Source organism: Panicum virgatum, chromosome 4N (assembly GCF_016808335.1).
Source record: "Panicum virgatum strain AP13 chromosome 4N, P.virgatum_v5, whole genome shotgun sequence".
NCBI lineage: Eukaryota > Viridiplantae > Streptophyta > Magnoliopsida > Poales > Poaceae > Panicum > Panicum virgatum.
In genome coordinates this window covers 44156387-44170959 of record NC_053148.1, presented here as the reverse complement: position 1 = coordinate 44170959, position 14573 = coordinate 44156387, and the positions used below count along the sequence as shown (strand labels likewise).

The 14573-nt window shown below is 41.3% G+C and overlaps 3 long non-coding RNA genes across 3 annotated transcripts; 1 reads left to right on the top strand and 2 right to left on the bottom strand.

Moving 5' to 3' along the window:
* The first annotated feature begins 3642 nt into the window (after positions 1–3642).
* Positions 3643–4997, top strand: LOC120671436. The gene is made up of 3 exons (XR_005673650.1): positions 3643–4214; positions 4339–4801; positions 4894–4997. It is a non-coding gene; the product is annotated as an uncharacterized LOC120671436 (long non-coding RNA).
* A 319-nt stretch (positions 4998–5316) lies between these two features.
* LOC120671437 lies at positions 5317–6340 on the bottom strand. Its single transcript, XR_005673651.1, has 3 exons — positions 5978–6340; positions 5819–5888; positions 5317–5539 (listed from the first exon to the last, which is right to left on the bottom strand). It is a non-coding gene; the product is annotated as an uncharacterized LOC120671437 (long non-coding RNA).
* Positions 6341–11163: 4823 nt separating this feature from the next.
* LOC120670299 lies at positions 11164–12821 on the bottom strand. The gene is made up of 3 exons (XR_005673186.1): positions 12737–12821; positions 11782–11837; positions 11164–11650 (listed from the first exon to the last, which is right to left on the bottom strand). It is a non-coding gene; the product is annotated as an uncharacterized LOC120670299 (long non-coding RNA).
* Between the last annotated feature and the right edge of the window lie 1752 nt (positions 12822–14573).

Below are 14573 nucleotides of genomic sequence, written 5' to 3'. Positions count from 1 at the left end.
ACTAAAACCTGACCTAATTCATCAGGTGGTTGATCTTTTGCTGCATTTTCACCAGCCTCGTCCATTTCTTCAGCATCGTCCATGGGTTCATCTTCAAAGGCTCCCGCTTCATATAGATGAGCCCAGTCTGCAATATTATGATCATCATCTTCTTCACCATCTTGCATCACAACTCCAGGTTCACCGTGCTTGTTCCAAAGAGTATAGTTATCCATGAAACCCTTTTCATAAATGTGGGCGTGTAGAGTGCTTCTCTTAGAGTATTCCTTTTTATTTTGGCAAACGGGGCACGGACAACACATAAAACCTTTCGATGACTTGTGGGCCTTCGCCGCATCGAGAAAAGACTTTAGACCATTAATCCACGCCATGGTGCACCGGTCGCCGTACATCCATTGTCGGTCCATCGATCTACAATTTTTAATTAAGTAACAACATTATTTTACTTGTATTCATATCATTTAAATTGGCATATAACATAATGAAATACAAAAGCCATTTTTGCGAATTTAACATTGAAATACAAAATTAATAGAAGTCCAAATTAATAGATACATTACACTACATGCTTAAATTATAGAACATGATAAATAGAAGTCCAAATTAATATATACATTACACTACATGCTAGCTACCTAATACAAACTACTCATCATGAGATCTTTGGACCAATGTCTCGTGAACTGCCTCGCGAAGTCTTGACACGGAACGGTCATATTCCGCCAGCCCCGATTATTCAGTCTTGCATTATATAGAGCCATCAACTCACGATCATCATCAGTACCATGCAACTCGACATTAAATTCACGACAAAATTTACGGTTTTCTTTGCCAAGGGAGAATATATAAAAAGCTTTCTTAATCAAACGACGAATAGGACCGCTAATAAGACCGACACACTCTGCAGAGTGGAACTCAAGCGAATGACCGGTGCGCTCCAATTGATTGCGTACCGCCGCCTGAGCCGCAGCTCGGCGCTCAAAGGCATCATGTTGCAAATGCATTTCTAATAAGTAATATTAATAACATGTCAATTATATGTCTCATTAAGAAACAAAACTAATTTCAGTAAACTAATCAAATAAATATAAAAATCTGAACAAATTATTAGAATTAGAATGAAAACATAAATTATAAACCATAATTATTTTGACACTATTCAGTTCAATGCGAACACGTCGTTCCACGCCATAAGGGATGCGCAATCAATGTTCGTGGCTTTGTTTCAGGCTCACTTTCTCTAAAACCATCGAGAAGAAAAAATATTTGTTTCGAAACATGTCTATGTCGTTAACCTTGACCCTGCGGTGATGACACTGACATTCAGGGCTAGTATTGACATCCACGACACAGTACGGTACAATAGGACCCGATGAAGGATTTCATTATTGGGACTAAGACCGTACTCCTTCATCGCGTCCTCATATATACCGCACCGCATCGTGGATATCGATGCTAGCCCCAAATAGCAGAGTTTTCACCGAAAGATCAAGGTTAACGACATATTCATGATCTGAAACATACATTTTTAAAACTTCTCGATGTTTTCAATATGAGCCCTAATAAATACATCATTAGAGTGACAAAATAATGCAACTAAATGCATAACAAATACCAAACTAATTAACCATGCCACTTGAAAAAAATTGAAAAAAATCTGAACAAATTATTAGAATTAAAATGAAAACATAAATTATAAATTATAATTATTTTGACACTCTTCAGTTCAACGCGAACACATCGTTCCACACCATAAGGGATGCAAAATCAATGTTCGCGGCTTTGTTTCAGGCTCACTTTCTCTAAAACCATCGAGAAGAAAAAATATTTGTTTTGAAACATGTCTATGTCGTCAACCTTGACCCTGCAGTGATAACACTGACATTCGGGGCTACTATTGACATCCACGACACAGTGGGGTACAATAGGACCAGATGAAGGAGTACGGCATTGGTCTAGATAATTTCATTCTTAACTGGCTCCAAAGGTGTGGATTTCATAATTGAGACCAAGACCGTACTCCTTCATCGCGTCCTCATATATACCGCACCGTATCGTGGATATCGATGCTAGCCCCGAATAGCAGTGTTTTCACTGCAGGATCAAGGTTAACGACATATTCATGATCCGAAACATATATTTTTTAAACTTCTCGATGGTTTCCATATGAACCCGAATAAATACATCATTAGAGTGCCAAAATAATGCCACAAAATACATAACAAATACCAAACTAATTAACTATGCCACTTGAAAAAATTAAAAAAATTTCCTATAAATTATCCACATTGAAACTATCCAATACACCTTCTCCAAATTCAAGTAATGGATTCTATACATCTCAATATCCAGAAACCATCTAGAAGAAAAAAAACTTTATTTCGGAAAATGTATATGTCGGTAACCTCGACCCTGCGGTGATGACAATGCCTTTCGGGGGGACACGGTACGGTACAAGGATGTCACCAATCGACCAGTCGCAGCACCAACATTTCCGGTTAATAGGAACACAGTACTAGGCACAGGCAGCGTGCTCGTTGATATGCTCTCAGTGCAACAACGGACACGCTGACTGCGTCAAATGTTGTCTTCGTATCAATCGGAAGTGCTGGTGATGCGACCAACCGCTTCGCGACGTCCATATAGCGCATAGTGTTTCCCCGAAAGGTAGTGTCATCGCTATTGGATGGAGATTAACGACGTATACTTGTTTCGAAATAAAGATTTTTTTAGCTTATAGATAGTTTCAATGTGAGCCTGAATAAATACATCACTAGAGTGTCAAAATAATCGATTCATAATTAAAAAATCTATTATAATTCTGTCATTAGTTCATTATAAAAAAATTAACTATCCACATTATGGTTATATCTACTACAATCACATGTTTTGTCTACACTTATTCTAAAAATTTCTACTATCCACATGCTCATCTGAATCTAAAAATAAAAAATGTGCTACGGTCATTTGTAATATATAGAAAATTATTGAAAAATATGTCTATAATTTTTTCATATTCAACCTAGCCAATAAACCTACTCCCACATTCAAGTCATCGGTTCTATATATATCAAATCATTGCATAAATCAAAGAAATCATACTCATCCTCACTATTTCTAAAAGTCACAAATTTCTCTAACTATAGAGCATAAAACGAAGAATAAAGACTATCAATGAAGAGAGGATGAAGTTGCAAACCTTTGGCGTACTTGGATAATTAGAACACTCACTAAAACTAGAACAAATGGCGGCAACTCTCTAAGGGAAGAACAACCCCGAGCTCGAGCTTCTCTGATGAAATGGCACTGGCTCGGGCTCGGGGAGGAAGAAGGGTGCCAATTTATAGTGGGCGCATTTGTACCGGCTGGTGGCTCTAGCCGGTACTAACGTGCCACATTTAGTACCGGCCGGTACTAAATTTCCTCGCGGCAGTTTAGTACTGGCTGGTGGTTCCAGCCGGTACTAAACTGTCACTAGCTGTCGGTGGCGGACTTTAGTACCGGCTAGAGCCACCAGCCGGTACTAATAGACTCCCAGGGCCACTGTTCCTTTCGCCCGGTACTAAATTTTCACATTAGTACCGGACAAAGTCGTGACTGGTACGCCACGGACAAATGTGTGTTTTTCCAGTAGTAATCCTCTCGCTCATTCCACGCGCGGCGCGCTTGACCCGGCAACGGCGCGCGCGCCTTGTACTTGTATCGATGCATGTATAGGGGAGGAATAGTAATCCCATGTACTCTCGTTTTGGAACTGCGCTAGCCCTGCGTACGTACGCTAGTGATGTATATTTTGTACAACCCAGTATTTTGCCCTGTACCCGCTCAGCGGTGTCTATCTTGGCCGTCGGATCGACTGGGCAGCGGGAACGTTGTCAGAGCTGTCAGCGAGCCCCCCTCCGAAATATCTTTCCATATAATATCCATATACACCCCAATACATGGTACACTGTAGCATACTTGGTATGGTATTCAACATAAAAATAAGCTCCACCGCTCCCAGCTCGGGAGGCTTGTCACGAGCGCCGCCGCACCACTCCACGCCCTCGCGTCCTAACACCTCCCCTGGAGTCGCCGTCGTTGAACACGACGGCGGCGGCTGCCTAGCCTTGCCTGCTTCAGATCTACAACCTCGCGCTGGTATCTTGTTGGTGGTCTCCTTCGCTGCAGACGACGGCGGCGGCTACCTTGCATTTCCTCCTCCAAATCTCCAGGTACACACGCAACGCCTCCTCAACCTCTATGCTTGCTGTCGTCTGCAACAACGGCAACGGTTACCTCGATTTTCGTTGCTTGGATCTGCATCTAATATCGATGTTGTCGTATTTTTGAGTGAAGCGAGCGGTGCGCCATCTACCTTGCGTCAGATCTAGCTTTGAGCTTTCAACGCCGGCTACAGCATGCTAGCACAAATCTAGCAGAGGGGATGCCGTCGCGTTTGGTGGGTGACGGACCCACTGCTGATTCGCCATGCCTGGAGTTTCCGAGGTCAATTGAACCGCCCTGCAGCTTAGTCGAGAACAGGAAGACGCGAGGCTGCAGTCCGTGCACGGATCGATCGACGTTACTCCTACAAGCAGATTCTCCAGGTAAAAAATCTGCTTTTTTACTCATTTCGGGCTTGGGATGTCGAGGACCAACACAACTAAGAATCAGTAATTTCGCTTTCATTTGCATTTCGGGGGAGTCACTGGCTGACTGGCTCCCTGCACCGAGGAGCAGTGGCGCACCGTTACCGGAAGTAAAATATGCAAGTGCAGGGACCAGCAACAATTTCAATCTTCGCTTGAATCAATTTTGGGTTAGTACACTTTTATTTGTGGAGATGGTACATTTGAGATTGTCTTATATGCATTCTGATAATGGTTGGATTTTTCTAATTTGTCGTAACAGGAGGTTGTGGTTCATTCCAGGAATTACTTCAAGCTCACTATGTAAAAACACCTTATTAGAGACTCTTCTTAAACCTCATCACAGACACAAAAAATCTCGCATCACAGACACGTATTTCTACGTCTGTGATGTGACCACATCAGAGACTCTTGTTAAAACACGTCTCTGATGACCAACATCAGAGACTCTTCTTGTTAAAACCCGTCTCTGATGTGGTTCATAGATGTGGCTATTTAAAACACGTCTCTGATGAACCACATTAGAGACTCAGCTAGTTAAAACGAGTCTTTGATAACGATTTGCAAAAACAAAAAAAAAAAGAAATCTAGATCCACGATGTACATTTCTAAATCCCATATTTGACAAATGGTACATTTCAACCATCAAAAGACTTTGCACAATGATGTTAAAGAAACAATAAAATGGTCTGAAAATTGACCTTACGTAAGACTTCTCATGATCGAAATACATAAGATAAATGGTTCACAGTACACAAAAATTTTGATTACAGTCTATTAAATTGAAAGCAATTACATAGAGCATCCACCTAACCAATCAAAATGTGATGGTTGCTCTAGAATAAATGGCAATACAAATACCTCCTAGCTACTTTCTTTCCTCTCAGCTTCAGCAAACTGCTCCTAGGCTACAACAAAACAACATATTGTTAAGTTGCCAGAAAACACATTCAGTTAAGACATTATTATTCTATAGGTACGATCCGCACAATTCTGTCAAAGGATATATTCCATGAGAGCTACTTATCAAGGCAAGACAAACAAATAAGTGATTTAAGTATTAGCTCGTGCATTCAGGTTACTTGTCCTGTAATGAGTAGCTGAATATTCACTCAAGTAAACAAGCAACATGCTACTACGCAGAACAGAGATATAAAAAAAATGCATGCTGCTCTTGTACTACTAACCTGGTGACCAAGGTTCACTAAAAGTTGTCAATATCTGGTGACCAGGGCATGCTGCTCTTATGCTGCTTACCTGCACCAAATTCAGATATGTTTAGTTATTAATGGACAATATTTAGTGATCAGTTAATGGAAAAAATTATCACATGTTTAGTTAAATACCTTAATGATTGCTCTGGTAGCAAACTTAAGCACTCATTTAAGCAATGCATCCAGGTGACTTATCTTTGGGATCCCAACATAATTTTCTAGAAAAAAAAGAACAAGTATGTTATCATGTGGCCGAAGTGGGAAAATAGAGGATACGTCATAGCATATAGACAGTGAAACTCTGAAAAGGGGAGAAACAAATCAGGTCTGGAATACAGCTATGTGAACAATTACAGAAATAGTAACCAAGGGTGATGCATTGTAATTCATAATATATGAAGGTTATAGCCATTCAGCAGACCAAAAAGCAAAACGATTTGAGCAATTAATGAAGCAAATCGAGGAGAACACCTAACACCTTAACTACAGGTATTGCAAGATCTAAATAAGTGAGCAGTGATCACATAATCAAATAATTGCATCCTCAGCGAATTGAGAGGTAACCATAAAGGGCAACGATATGCATTTAATTCAGATAAATAATTGCTGGAGGAGTTGATAAGCTACAAAATCAACAGCTAGTCAACAGATAGAAGGCAAAACCAACAGGGATCCATGGCCATGGCATGGCAACTTTGAATGACAGGAAAAAGGTTGCTTACTTCAATTTTCTCATTTCAGCTTCAGTTTTGGCCTTGTGATGATCCTCCCATGCTTGCATCTTGATCTCTTCTCGTTTGAACCTGGAAAAGAAAAAGGGACACCATATTAATCAAGTCACTCACCAACCAAACAATTTAAAAATGCAGATAGAAGACACAGCTTGTCATTCTTCTCAGTTTCACCAAAATTGCAGGGAGTTGTTAAGTCTAGAGGTGCATAGCTAGAACAAAATGTGATAAGTCAACTTTTTACACACTGCCATGGCTAAATTAAGATTGTGCACAGCTATGCAGGCAAATATACTTACTAGCAGTGTGTGAACCTACTACTAATGAATAAGAGAATAGGCATAGGAGAAATGAGTACCTGATCGTGTAACGTGAGTAGTCCTTTGCAGCTCTGAGCCTCTGACACTGCAGCTTCAGCACAATGTTCTTGGTGGTCTTCAGCATATAAATTATGTTTTGTGTGCATCTCACCCAGGTATACATTCTTCAGCTTAGAAGTGCTGAAATTGGCATCTGATTTTGGAGCACCTCATTTCACATTCTTCAGCTTAGAAGTGCTGCTCAAGAACAAGCAGATTCAGTTATTAGCTTAACTAATCTCATCTCATTACTTAAACATGCATTCAACCTATCAACTACTAAGCTATCTAGGTTTAATAGCACAGTATATGTTTGCACAAAAATGAAGGCTAGTCTTGTCTGTGTTTTCAGGACCCCAGTATTTGTGAGCTGCAAGGCCATATGCACGAGCAGATGCCTCCTCAGTTTCATAGGCCCCTGCAGAAATGGAGCATGCTTATGAGCTGGAGGAGCAGAAATATCCTGAAGGGATCATAAAACAGAAGTAACATGTTAACTATAACCTGCAAATACGACCACAGTTCAACAATAAAAACTTGGAAGTACTGTACTACTAGTTGATAAAAAGTAAAAAAATGGTGCAATATGCCAATAAAGCTTGAAACATTTGAAATTTCAGCACACTAAGAACGGTCGTTGAAATTACCCAGCACCCAATCGAGCGATTTCACCTGCAGTCAAAATGGAATAGTTTTTTCAGCATGTTAAAAGTCAAGTCTGCTGACACTGGTGGAGAAGTGTACTTGTACCACTAGAAATATACTTTCGTACAGCACTTGGGAAAATGATTCATTGTAAGTACCAGTTCAGTATGTGGTGCTATGAAGTAAAACAATTTCGAAATCTATAATTCCTGCGCATCACTTACGCCATCATATCTTCCACTCTGCAGCTACTAAATTTGGCGCCGTACTCTGTGACCTGAGCACATTACGGATAATCATGAAGTGGGGAGAAATTAAACTTACCATAAAGTTGGATGAGAAATTAGTACTGCTGTAGTATCTAGTGTAGCAAACACTATCATACTTAAGCTAGAACATGCAGTAGGACTCTAACATAAGAATCAGTTATACAGAAGCCGAACATTCCAAGGAAGAAAACACCCAGCACTTTCAGAACACGCAGACCAGGGACCCGGAGCACAGCCACATAAAGGTAATTAAACTGCAGCTTATTACAGCGAGCAATGTAAGAATGGAGGGGATCGACGATATGTATTCACTATTCAGAATTTCAGATAGATGCAGTAAATTAACACTCCCAGATTCCATTATTACCTTCTCGGCCTCGGGGTCGCAGGCCACTACGCAGATGGAGGCGACCGCGACGACAAGGGTGACGATGATGAGGACCACGAGGGAGCCCGTGGCGGGGCGCGAGACCTCGTCCGCCACGGCGATCAGGGCGCAACCGTCGCCGCAGGCGGCGCGCGTGTTGCGGCGGAGCCCTAGGCTAGCGAAGAGGCACCACACCATCGCCAGGACCAGGTACACGGCGACGACGAATGTCTCTAATAATGAATTACAGACATATATTAAATCCACGTCTGTGATGAATGTGTCTTTTTTGTTACTTTCTTACATAGTGGCTGTGTCGTACCAATTGACATCAATAGCTGAAGATATGAGTGTTCAGCACGACAGAGAGACCAGTTCATCGGCAGCATGGTTGACTACGACTTGTACTAATGCTGCCTAGTACGAACCGCGCATACAAAGCACTCCTGCACCTTTTCAGTGTGCGGGGAAAATATGAAAAGTACTCCTGCCTGTTAGTAAACAATTGAAGGGGGTGTGGGTGTCAGGTCGCAGCGTTGCGAAAATGTGAGAAGTCTGATATTTTTGTGCACTCACGTTGGTTGTGTGGACCTTGTTGCCAGCGGCGGAACCAGAAATTTTGAATAAGGGGGGCCGAGCAGATACTTTATACTATACGTGAGAAACATATCAAGATATATATACGTGTTCCTAATATTTTAGATAGAAAAAATGCTTTACATATGTTCTGTTTGCACTTTACAACTTCGCAGACGTATTGCGAATTTGTATTCTCTTTCTTTCATAAAATAATATCAAATGTCTTCGTTTTTTTAGTTTGACCATGTTTTCTGAAAAAAATTATAACATACTCCCTCCGTCCCACAAAGAGTGTAGTTTTAGGAAATTTCAGACACATTACTTATCTAAACAAATGACTTTGTTACCCCTAATTATTTCTACCAATTATGATTGAAAACCGCATTATTTATTTGGTTTTCTAGAAATGTAGGGTATTCACTACCGGAAAACGGTATTTTGCCGTGTGCTAGAATCTTCGCCGTGTGCATTATTTCGGGCACACGACGAAGACCTTTTTTACCGTGTGTCGCCAGAAGAACACACGGCAAAGCAAAAACACACAGGAAACCTTACTCTTCGCCGTGTGCCAAGGGCCATCACACGGCAAACCTTGCTCTTCGCCGTGTGCCAGAACCAAGGACACACGGCGAAGTCTGAAAGTTCACCGTGTGTCCACGGTGCAGACACACGGCGAACAGACGCCGACGCCGTCAGCTAGCCCGGACGGCGTCTTCTCGCTTTTTTTCGCCGTGCGCCTATATATACACACGGCGAAAAGGTTCGCCGTGTGCGCGACTTTTGACACACGGCAAACAAGGGCTTCGCCGTCCCTGTAGCTGCCGTCGGCGCTTTGCCATCGGCGAACAGAAATGTCATGCTACTTTAATTATTAGCACATATTTAGTTAACCAAATAGAGTCCCAATACTTAATAATTAGGGTAATTAGGGGTAGGAGAGTCTTTTATATAGCCATAATTTATTCTAAAAACTCCAGAATGCCTTATATTTGGTGACGGAGGGAGTAATATTGGAGTCTTCGGGTTGGATTTGACTAGTATTTAGCTAGCTGCCTAGGTAGATGTGTATACGTGCAACGTTCAATATGTGTTGTTGGGTTTGTTAAGGACGATAGCCGAAAAACTTAAGTACAAAGCATCGTTGCATTGATTGACCTTTGTGTTGGGCTTTAGAATATAGGTGGGGGTTAAAAATTTTCACTGATTTTAGGGGGGGGCCGTGGCCCCTGCTCGCCCCCCTGGTTCCGCCGTTGCTTGTTGCCACCATCCAAATTCTTCATGCAGTACAAGGTGTAAAACCCAGTCTCAGACCTGAGAAAAAAAACAAAATAGTTGTTTTCTCTAATCATACGCAAGGCACTGGACAAATCAAACTTATGGGTCTGTATCAAGTACGTATTGCATGATCTATCTGAAATCTTGACTACCTTCTTCTCAAAGCAAGAAAAGTTGATGTCCTAGCCCCTGAAGATTGCTTATGGTGTAGACGATGGAGTGTTCTAGTAACTAGATTTTTTTTTCTCACTAGGACAATAGGGGCAAGCTGCCTTGTGTTTATAACTTTATGTTCAGACAATTGATGACTAAAGCTGAACAAAATGCAACGTCAAGGAGGTGGCTCAAAGTAGTTCCGAAAGTCTTATCCCACCAGACAGCAAATCTGTTGTTAGTGAGGAAGGAACCAACCGATGTTCGCGTGAAAAGATTTAGTCTTTTGTTAGTGACGAAGAAACCACACGGTGTTAGCGTGCAAGGATTAAGTATACCAGAGAGAATCGTGCTGCTAATTGGGTCATGGAAATGTTTGTAAGTGTGTTGTTGGATCGCGAATACGCTGATCCAGACTTTGGTGAATAAAGAAAGTGAGCAAGTTTCAAAAAAAAAATCTGGTGTTTTTACTTCTTTCACACCTGATTTTCTAAGTGTCAATTAGAGATATGATGGCCTGAGCTGATGTGACCATATATGACAATCTCACGATACAAGATCTGACTTTTCCATGGTCAGACACAGCTGTGAAGAAAAAATCTTTGCATGCAGACACATAAAAAAGATTAGAATAGGCTAGGCACGACAGTTCATCACATGATCGGCATAGAGATGACAGTCAAGCTATAGTACAGAAAAAGTTGAGAAAAATTAAATTCGGTATGTGTGTAGCATAAAAATATCAGAAACACTATAACTAGATTTTAGTTACACATCCATAACACTAAACTGACTATCATTATCACTGTCAAACCATTTAGACGTATTGTTTGTGAAGTTGTGAACATATGTATGCAGCAAGAATGAATGATGTACACAAAGAAGAAAATTGCAGAGGTATCATCTGACAAAAAAGGTCATCGACAAAAACACACGAGTGTAATAGAAACAATCATATTAATGTGACAACCATCCACACTCAATTTTTACAAAAGACTACCTGATGAACTCGATTTACATGGCCATTGATAGAAATTAGTAAAAGACTTAACCATGTCTCGTAACACATATTAGCAAATTCTAGACATTGACATGGTTTGAGCACTTGCACTTCTTGTAATTGTCCCTAGGGACAATTTCAGAGACATAAGGTGACGAAGGAGCATCCTCCACTAAGGTAATGTTATCAACATCGAATAGAATGGAAGATTTCCTTGATACGGCTGTGTCCAACTCGACCAGATTAAATTCCTAGCATTTCTCATCAAGTTTATAGCATCATTAATTAATGAACAGGCCACGATGAATTCTTCAAGCTGAACCATATTAAACCTATAACTCCCAAATCCCTGGCCCATCAGTTGACGGCACAAGAGGATATAGTCATGTTGCCATCAAGATAGTTCTTCAGTAGGTTCTTCAACATCCTACAAAAGTTCAACACACTGTAGAAATGCAACTTATGGAACACAGAGTAGCTTTTCGAAAAAAAAAAAGTTCGTTGCCAAATTCAACATGTAATATAAAATAATATAAGGTGGATACATACAGCATTTACCTTGATGTTAATGGTGTGAATCTGGAAAAACCTTGAGCTAGATGTATAAGAAAGTTCTACATAAAAGGAACCAGAAAATAAGTTAGGAAATAAAAATGATTCAAATTAAAATAAAATGGCAGGACCATTTTGAAATTCAAATGCATAAAAGGGGTAATGATTAACACCTTGAGGCCGCGTTTAGATCGCGAAAATTTTTGGGTTACGACACTGTAGCATATTTCGTTTTTATTTGGTAATTAATGTCCAATCATGGATTAATTAACGTCGTTAGATTCATCTCGTGGTAATCAGTCAGACTGTGTAATTAGTTATTTTTTTAACTACATTTAATACTTCATGCATGTGTTGAAAAATTCGATGTGACAGAAAAGTTTGGGAACTTTTTGGGAACTAAACGCGGCCTGATTACACTGAATTAAATGACAGTGGAATTGATGGTGTAAAAAATAGTAAGTGCTAACTGTAAATATAAAAATTCAAATTTTAAAAGGATTGAAGCCTAAGGGGGTCATTATTTACACCTCAATTACATTGAAATGATAGTGTAATTGATGATATATATAACAAGTAATTAGTCAGATAAGACCTATCTGTCCATGCATGTACTTACTATTGCCTGAAACCAGCATCCCACTTTAGACTATAAAATTAGTCAGATAAAAACTCATCTAAAAAATTTGCTTGCGTAATTAAACAGCTCGCTGAAAATCTATGGAACTGAGTATGTGAATTAACTGGAAATTAATTATTAGTAAAAATAGGGAGGATTACACAGAAGGGACTATGCGCATCTCTTGTTCATGGAAGTATCAGATTCAGCTACTAGTTGCATAACTTGAGCGACTAGCCGACTAGTCATATCAATGCATTGTATGAGTCATATTCATATACTTTGTAACGACAATGGAAAAACATAATAGAATGTGAGTTACACAAAATTTGCTAAGCATACTATTGTAGGAAGCCTTCTGATCTGCGTACGTTCACTTGAATCCAATCTCAGGAAGGCTCAGACAAGACTTATGTGAAACTAGTAGCTGAGCACATTATTAGAGAGTCGGGGAAGGACACCTGGATGCGAAGAAGACTTGCGGCGGAGCGCCGGAGATGGTGCTTGAGCACGTGTAGCCGAGAACGAGTAGATCCCGTACGGCGGCACCCTGGACTGTGGCGGCGCTTGGCTGGAAACGTAGCTGGGTTGCGACGGGGAGTGCGCGGTGGCGGCGGAAATGGAATGCGGCGGCACGCAGCGGTAGCTGGATTACCCCAGCGAGCAACGGGAGCACGGCAGCGAGCAGCGACCACCAGCGGAGCTGGGTACGCCAGAGAGTTTGGGGGGCGGTGGCCGGCAAGTTTTGGGGAGCCTGGATCTGTGCGGGGGCCATGTGACTGGGGTGTGGTGGATGTGCACGAATAAAAAAATAGGGGTCCCACGCACCTGGGGAATACGGGAGTGGGAAAAGAAAAATACTATTGAATACGAGGAGAGAGAGAGGCAGCTTTACACGAATCTCGGTGCGCGGCATGCAGGCGAAATGGACGCTGCAGATAAGCACCACCCAGTATTTTGCCCTGTACCCGCTCAGCGGTGTCTATCTTGGCCATAGATAAGCACCACCCAGTATTTTGCCCTGTACCCGCTCAGCGGTGTCTATCTTGGCCATAGATAAGCACCACCCAGTATTTTGCCCTGTACCCGCTCAGCGGTGTCTATCTTGGCCATTGGATCGCCTGGGGAGCGGGGACATTGTCAGAGCTGTCAGCGAGCCCCCTCCGAAATATCTTTCCGTATAATATCCATATACACCCCAATACATGGTATACTGTAGCATACTTGGTATGGTATTCAACATAAAAATAAGCTCCACCTCTCCCAGCTCGCGAGGCACCTGGGGAATACGGGAGTGGGAAAAGAAAAATACTGTTGAATACGAGGAGAGAGGCAGCTTTACACGGATCTCGGTGCGCTGCATGCAGGCGAAATGGACGCTGCAGATAAGCACCGCTCAGCGGGTACATGTTGCTTTGTATTTTTGTAATTTGTACACTATACTGCTACCTCGCTACTAGCATGCATGTTCTTGCTAGAATTAGCCCGGGCTATTTTTGAATCAAATCTATGCAAGAAATTTGTAACGGTAGCCGCTACTGAGGACGAACCCGTCAATTTATCATCCCAAGTTCTGGTGAATCGGTTTAAATGTATATCAAGCCTATGTATCATCCCAAGTTCAAGTGTGCATGTTTGTTCTTAGCACATTGGATGACTCGCTCGACAAATAATCTTGAGTTCTGCGGTAATAATCTTGAACTCACATAAGGATCGTATAGGGATACTCACTCCATTGTGCTAAGAATGTAACAGGGAGGAGCCTATGGGGATACCAGTTTTGATCGTTGTGGGTCATTGAGCCAACCCAAAACTGATCAAAATGAAAACCAGCTCGGATTTCCAGGCAAGAAAAATGGAAAGAAAATCATCTAAGAGATGACTCGGAGCTACCCACACGCCGGCGAATGTCGGTATTAGGAACAATTCTCCCTTCAAACCTAAATGTAGAGCAAACTTCATCACTGGTCTCTAAACTTGTCCGGCTATGTCATTCTGATCCCTAAACTTGCAAATCGACCATTTAGATCCTCAAATTTGTTCTACTGTATCATCTCGGTCCCTAAACTTAGAAATCACTCGTTTAGGTCCTCAAACTTGTTCGACTGTATCATCCCGGTCTCTAAATTTATGGACCAGAATGATACAACTGAACAAGTTTGAGAATCTAAACGGATGA